We start from the raw sequence: 7,755 nt of genomic DNA, 5'->3' as shown, positions 1-7,755 counted from the left end.
CCCCCCCCCCCCCCCACCCCCCCCCCCCCCACAGTACTGTGCTCCTGCATTCACTTGGTTTTCCTTGCTGGTCTCTGCACACACTTGAATTTGGGATTTCCTGGTTTAAGCTGTATTTTCTATGAAAGCTGATGTTGGTCTTTGGGAAGTGTGGGCATGGGAGTGTATGTACAGTTATTATTTTAGACAATGAGAAAAACCAAGAAGCACACACATAACATATAACATACGAGTAAACCTCCAATGGGAACTGAAATTGCGGTGCACATGGCTACCCCAGTGAGTTCTAAAGGACTTGAAATACCAAAATTTCTTCTGCCTATTCCTTTACTACCCTGAGATGCAGATAGTGGCAAGAGTCACCACAGACTGTCTTACTGGAACTTCAGGGGCATTATTCTAGACTGAATTATGCAGAAACAAGAGCATGTAATGTTGGGAAAGGGACTGAGTCTTGAGGCAGAACAATAAATCCTCAAGCTCTTGCATTGATTGAAATAGAAGTGATTCTGAGCATGAGTCAATACCCTAGGAGACTGGTTACTATGCACTTTTTAAAAACATTGATTTCTCAATCTTTAATTTCAGACAAATATTGGCCGTTTCTCAATACCAAGAGACATAAGCGAAGATTAAGCACTGAGCCAGAGAGCAGCTTTGGGTTAAAGGGAGAGAAATTCAAGCTCCATTACAAAAGTGACAAAATTCAAGTACTGAATGAATTAATGAGTGTTTTCTGTCCACCTAGATGCCCATGTTCCTCTAACCCTTCTTTTCACTACTCACCAGTAACCCCCCAGGTGAACTTGTATGAGCTTCATTTTGAACTTTGGGGAAAAAAAATCATATCATATTCTTCTACCACCCACAGCTTTTTAAATGAGATTTTCACATAATGGTGGCTCAATAAATATGTACTAAATTAATGAATGAATTTCATTAAATATATTCCTCATAGTTAAATACAACACTAAAGTTAGCTGAGGGGCTGCTGAGTTTTAAAAAAATGAAATTTTGGGCCGACCCCATGGTGCACTCGGGAGAGTATGGCACTAGGAGCACAGCAGCGCTCCTGCCGGAAGTTCAGATCCTATATAGGGATGACCGGTGCGCTCACTGGCTGATCGTGGTGTGGCCAGTCACAAAAAAGACAAAAAAAAAAATGAAATTTTGATAGATAATCACACACATTAAAAAAAAATCTGTTGAAACACCCTACTGTGCTGCTACTCAACCATTATGTGGAGATGGGAAGAAAGAGTCAATTCTCCTGTTTATAAACGTGTTGTCAGTCAAAGGTGCATATTCCCTTTGTAAAACATATTAACTGAATCTTCTAAAGATTCCTAATTTAGCACTTTTCCCCCATACAACTAATATGTTCACCTAATTTATACTTGAGGGCAATGGTACACAATAAATTTCTAATTCCTCCACATGCAAAAAATAGTAGAGAAATCAGGGACAGAAGACTCACATTTTTAAAATAGGAGATACAGGATAGAGAACTGAGCTAGATTGCAAAGCATTCTAATGATGTTCCTTTTGTTGGAATCGTGAGACTTCAGTGGGAAATAACATGATGAACTGGTTTTCTGGGAAGAAAATCTGGCAGCTTCTTCACTCTCCCCTTCTGAGGCAGGAGGGATAGGTGAAGGATATGGCAGTAGTCTGATGATCCGGGTGGGAAGACATTACAGGTGAAAATGGAAAGACAGTGACATATATAAGAGATGTTTTGAAGGGACAACTGACAAGAATTAACACCTGATTAAGGAAATGAGAAAAAAAATGAAGTGCAATATCAGAGTTTCTATCCCATACGATTGAGTTATAAGGATTCCATTGATAGAAATAAGACTTATAGAACTAATAATATACACTAATAAGATTGGTCCTGGATCTGCCAAATCTGAGATGACACCAGGAAGTACCTTGTCTCTGCCACTGTTTCCTCCTCCATGAGTGGAGAAAATAGCATCTGCTTTTAAGATTTTAATGAGGATTACATGAGATAATATAAAGCACTTAGAATAATGTCTGGCATGTTGCGAGCACTATCTAAGTCTTTGACAATGTATAAATATGTCTATAGACCATTTCAGATATAAAAAGAGAAGTCAAATATTAGGTCTTCAACTCAGATATGAGTTTAAATGTTGCCAACCTCTTTCTTTTGTATTTGCTTGATTTTTTTCTCCTGTCTTACATATTTCTAATTATTCAGGTCTTACCTTATTTGTTACCCCCACGGAAACATATTTCCATGCCCAAGCTATCTCATTCTCAAAGCCCCCACATCTGTTTGTCTTTTACAACCCCCCAGCACTATCATAAATCTTACCACAAACAGTAACCGTTTCTGCTTCTAGTTTACTAGTTTACTCACTATCGCCACACACTAAGATACCATACTAAGATGGAAGTACCCAAAAGACAAAAACATTACCTGTTTTGTTCATCTCTAAATCTCTAGCACTTAACATGGTCCCTGGTACCCAATGAGAAGTTGCCTTTGTTGGGATTAAAAGTGTGGACAGGATTAAGGAACCCAAAAGGGATAGAAAGTCACATAAACTAGCAACAGAAGGAAGGTGCCATTAACTGTGGATATAAAAAATCAATATGAGAAAGTCATGCTACCTGAGCCCTAGAGTGTAGAAAAGGGGCCAACCAACAAGAGCTGAAGCCAGGATCTGTGTTCAGCAATGAGGGGATAGGTCGAGAAATAGTTACCCCAACTCACTTTTCTCCCATCCTTTCACTGCCTAGATCCAATTGGAGGCCAGAGGACAAGGGAACCAGCACGATGCAGTCAGTGGAAATCAATCTCCCGTGACACAAAACAGGGCAAAGAAGAACCTGAGGAGATCAGAGACTCAGCAGCACACTACGTGATGAGTACTCATAGTTGTTAAATCTGCATATACAGGGTAGTTAAAGCCGAAAGAGTGGACACAAACTCTAGCAGAAGTGTGTTTAGCGATGAACAGAAAATCAAGAGGCAAATCTTAAAGAATGCTCTCACTTGGGGAATGAGAAAAGAAAGGGAAATTTAAAAGAAGAGACATGACATTTGCTGAGGGCCACTACATTTTCCATCACTATTTTTTATGTGCTTATTCTATAATTTTAGCAGTGAATATTTTAATAACCGATTTTCTTATCCCACATTTTGATTGAGACCAATTCTGTATCCATTTTGAGGCTTATGGTTCTCACTTGTCTTTATTAGAATGTAGAGTTCCTTCTTTTAAAAGTCCACTGGTTTAAAAAAAAAGATTAATATGATAAAAAGAAGACAGAGTCACTTGATTGCAGTCACCATATCTCTAAGTAAATTAGTCTCACTAACTTTAAAGCAAACTTAGAAAAGTGAAGTAAGTAGATATCAAACTGTCCTGCCTTCTCAGAGAAGTCAGAAAAACAGTAGAGTTAAAAATCATGAAAAACAACATGCAAAAGAAGGAGGTCGATTTCAAACCACAGATTTTAAGGAGATAGTTTTCTACTTGAAGACAAAGTAGGCTGCACACAGTCACTGCACCCACAGAGTACCATTCCTATATAGAGTGCAATACCTGTATAGAGTTCATTAGAATATTTGCAAAGTTTTGGAGGTCCATAACGCAAGACAGGATCTAAGTTTCCTGGCAGCAGAGGTCTCATAGGCCCCTTTAAGCTTTGGTCTACCCATTAGATGTTTCAAAGAGGACAGAGATTCGTTGTTGTTGGTGGTGGTGGTAGTACTGGTACGACACCCACAGAAACACTGCAGTTGACAAAACTCAGATAAACCCTCATAAGAGAACTAAGTGAAATGCTTGTCCGGGCATCAACAGGATTTGCATTTTCATAGTTCTTTGTTACAAAGACCTACAATTGCCAATAGTGCCCTGTCGTAGCTCTCCTAAACTATGATAATCTAAAGCTTGAAATGTTACATTTTCTGTAAAACTATTTAAACATAGGCACGGAGATTATTTCACATGAGTTCTATTTGAAATGTCTCCAGAAATTTTCTGGGATGAAAAAAGTCTGATAATCTTTATTTAACAGAGTAAGGATAGTCAGTTCTCTGTTTTCCAGGCATAGGGAAGTTGAGGCTGATTTCCATTGTCAAGCCCTTGGAGTTTGGTTTAAGGAAAAGCTCAATAATACAGCAGAGTGAGTGGACAATTAGAGAGTCTTTTAGAACTTTGAAAACTAACTACATCATTAGAAGCACTTCAGCTCCATTTTACCTTTACATTTCCGTAACTTTGCCCTTTTGGTTATGAAAACTGCAGGGTTTGGGCAGAAATATGGTCAGAGTGAGGTTAAGGGCTAAATCATCCTTAAATATGGGGCACAGACTTGGTCTGTTTTCTTTGACCCATTATCCTCAGGGTCTAGGCAATACCTGGCACATAGTAAGCACTCAGTAAATAGTTGCTGAATAAAAGTAGATAAATAAAGGATCACCCTAACTTGATCTAAAACATCTATCTCTAAATGTTTTTCTGTATCCAAAATGGAGAAAAGCACTAAATAGTGAACCATCCTGGTACCTTGACTATAGATTTACCCTGAAGGTAGCTGAATTAGATTATAATAATAAATTTATTTTACCTGAAAATTTCCTTTACAGTTCAGGAAGCCCTTCTTATAGAACCAGCCCATAACACGGAAGCTTCTCAGTCTAAGATTTGACAGAGCAATTTCTATCCTGACATTCAAGTCTCCTCAAATTATTAAGTCACAAACCTGACAAGCTGATATCACCATACCAGGCTTCACATGTGTTTTAGAAATATTTATGAAGTTTTATTCTTAGCATAAGTGGAAATCAAGACAACAAAAGTTCTTCTTTTATTTAGTTTAAGCAAGTAAGATGATCCATCTTCATCCTAAATTTGGTCTCTAAAGATCCCAAGCCCAGGTAATTTCTTCTTTGATTTCACATTGAGAGAAGGGAATGAAGATAAAGAATCCTTGTAAAATTCAGAACTGAAGGAAAATGAATGTAATCCATTTGTTTTTATTTATCCTGGAAGCAGGTATTCTAATGAGTGAATCAGAGACTCTATCCTGTGCCTGTTTGTAGAAAGCTTTCATGGAAAAACTTCACCTTTACCTGACTTTTTGTAGAACCAGAGGTGTGAATAGATGACTAGTGGAGACTGTTCCAATGTGCCTTTCCGGTTGCTTTCCTCAAATTCTCCTATGGCATCACCTGTGTGAACACCCTCCCCAGAGGTGGAAAGTTGCTCCCCGTGGCCACCAGGCACCAGCTGATCTGGGTATACGCAAACCACACCACCTCAGTATTCCTTCTGGAAAATGTTTAACGTGCCATTGGCCAAGAAGCCAGAAGCTTTGATTTTAGTTGTGGAGGTTTTGGCTGTCTCCCTCTTTTATTTATTCATGCAGATAATATGCATCCATTGTCCTGTACATGCCAGCCACTCTGCTAAGATCTGATCCTACATAACGTGAGGCCAACTCCCTTCAGGATAAGGAGATGATTTTAAACTTCAAGGGGATTCTGTTTATGAACATCAACTGGATTCAACCTAGATTGCTCAGAACCTTTCGTGAGCTGGGCATTTCCATAATCATCATTCCATGTGATACCCATATTTTGGAAAGTTTTAAAAATGAGACAGGGTGGGGCCGGCCAGTGGCTCACTCGGGAGAGTGTGGTGCTGATAACACCAAGGCCACGGGTTTGGATCCCATATAGGGATGGCCGGTTAGCTCACTGGGTGAGCTCGGTGCTGACAACACCAAGTCAAGGGTTATGATCCCCTTATAGGTCATCTTTAAAAAAAAATAAAAATAAAAATGAGACAGGGTAAATAATTAGTTAGCTCAAGATCACAGAGTTAGGGAATAGGACTCCTTCACACACAGAGTTCTCTCTACCAAACCTCTCCTTTATGTGCTGAAATTTACTACCCCAGAACCAGCCCCCCAAAATTGGTGTTTTGTTTTCTGTAATATATGCCAGACTTGAAGGAAAATGGGAGGCAAGCAAACGTTTTATGAGGACCAAGAAATTTTAAAATTTTCTAAAGAAAGAGACTACATTTTAAAAATAGAAATAAAATGCAGAATTAAGTATAATTTGAGAAATATGACCAATGACAGATAAAAATAGATTAAACATAAAACTAACTTTTAAATTTTGATAAGATAAAGGGATTCATAAGAATTAAACTTCATCTGTGACAAACTAAAAGCATCAGGATTTAAAGATGTAAAACTAAGTTCTTTCATGTCCTAAGAGATCTGTCACAGGTTGGAAACTCTAATTAGAGTATCTTAGACAAAAATCTCCTGAGCTTACAACTCAGACTGGAAACCTACACCTGCGTACCAATATTTTGGAGAGCAAGAATCCAGGTCCTTGGCTTAGCATGCAACTCCCTTCAAAACCTGGTGTTGGCTTCCTCTCCAACTTGAACCAGCCCTCTGGTCTGATTTCAATGTGTCTCCTGAGCCCTCATAATGGCCCACAAGTGTCTAGGTAATGCACTTACCATGACTATATCTAGTGGGCTATATCCAATGACTGTGATACAGTCATTGGTTACTTATCCATATTCCCTACAGATGACAGTCTTGGAGCACAGAGACTGGATCTTTAGAGCTAACAGGTATTGAGTGCATAGTCCTGTGCCAGACACTACTCATTGTGCTTTCCTCACTTAATTCTCAGAAAAAATCTGTGACCTAAGTAATATCCCCATTTTACAGATAAGAAAATAAATAAAAGAGATTAAGTAATATACCCAAGGCTAACAACTCATAATTCAAATCTAGAATTCAAGTCCAATAAATCTATCACCAAAGCCTTACCACTTAACCACAATGGGCTTCTTCTATTATCCCTATTTTTATTCTCACACCCTAACCCAGTCTCTAGCACAGAGCAGATGCTCAATAAGTGCTGGGCTGAGGATTGAATGAAAGCCTAAAGCAGTTCCACCATCAGGACTTACCCACCTCCTTCTCTCTCAACCTCCACAGCAGCAGATTGACTGCCCAGTCTTCAGTTAAATTAGATTGCTTTCCTTAACTACACACTGACAAACTTGTGAAAGGAGACAGCTCAGAAATATGTTATGTGGTATATCACTGCAGAACTAAGTTGTCCACAAATAACCCACTAAGTGGTACTTGGGAGTTGGCTATATTTGATAACATATACTTAGACCCAAATATCTCAAGACTTTGATGAAATATTCATGCTTTTATGTTCATGAAACCCTCATTTCAATTCATAAATACTAACAATAATATTTTACCAAGATCAAAAAAAAAGCTTATAAAATTAAATGATTTGGCAAAGATCTGTCAGTAAATCTTTGGCTAATACTAAAATAGATACCACAAATTTAACCATGGAGTCTCAGGAGGGAAGAACTTGTTTTCTCCCACTGGCTTGCCATCTCTCTGCTTAGCTATTTTTAATTCTTCTCGGTTCCATTTCTTTTCCTTTTCCATGCAATCTCATTCCTACCCTGTACCAACCATACGAAGTATGAGGCAGAGAAAATTATACAAGCCTTATGGAAGCTAGGAAGCAGGAAATTCCTAAATTCCTCAGAGAACATCACACTTTCCCTTTTTGCTACCCTCATCTTTCCCTGCAACTATTTAGTAGTTGTAAAAATGTTACTGAAACCTTGCTCCTTAGATAAACTAAGTTTTCTCTTAAATGAGTCCAAAAGCAAAATTTTCCCAGCCCAGAGCCCTGTCGAAACTGTA

Source organism: Galeopterus variegatus, unplaced genomic scaffold (genome assembly GCF_000696425.1).
Source record: "Galeopterus variegatus unplaced genomic scaffold, G_variegatus-3.0.2 Scaffold1979, whole genome shotgun sequence".
Lineage (NCBI taxonomy): Eukaryota > Metazoa > Chordata > Mammalia > Dermoptera > Cynocephalidae > Galeopterus > Galeopterus variegatus.
The sequence above is the reverse complement of the archived record's forward strand: the minus strand, read 5'-3'. Positions refer to the sequence as shown.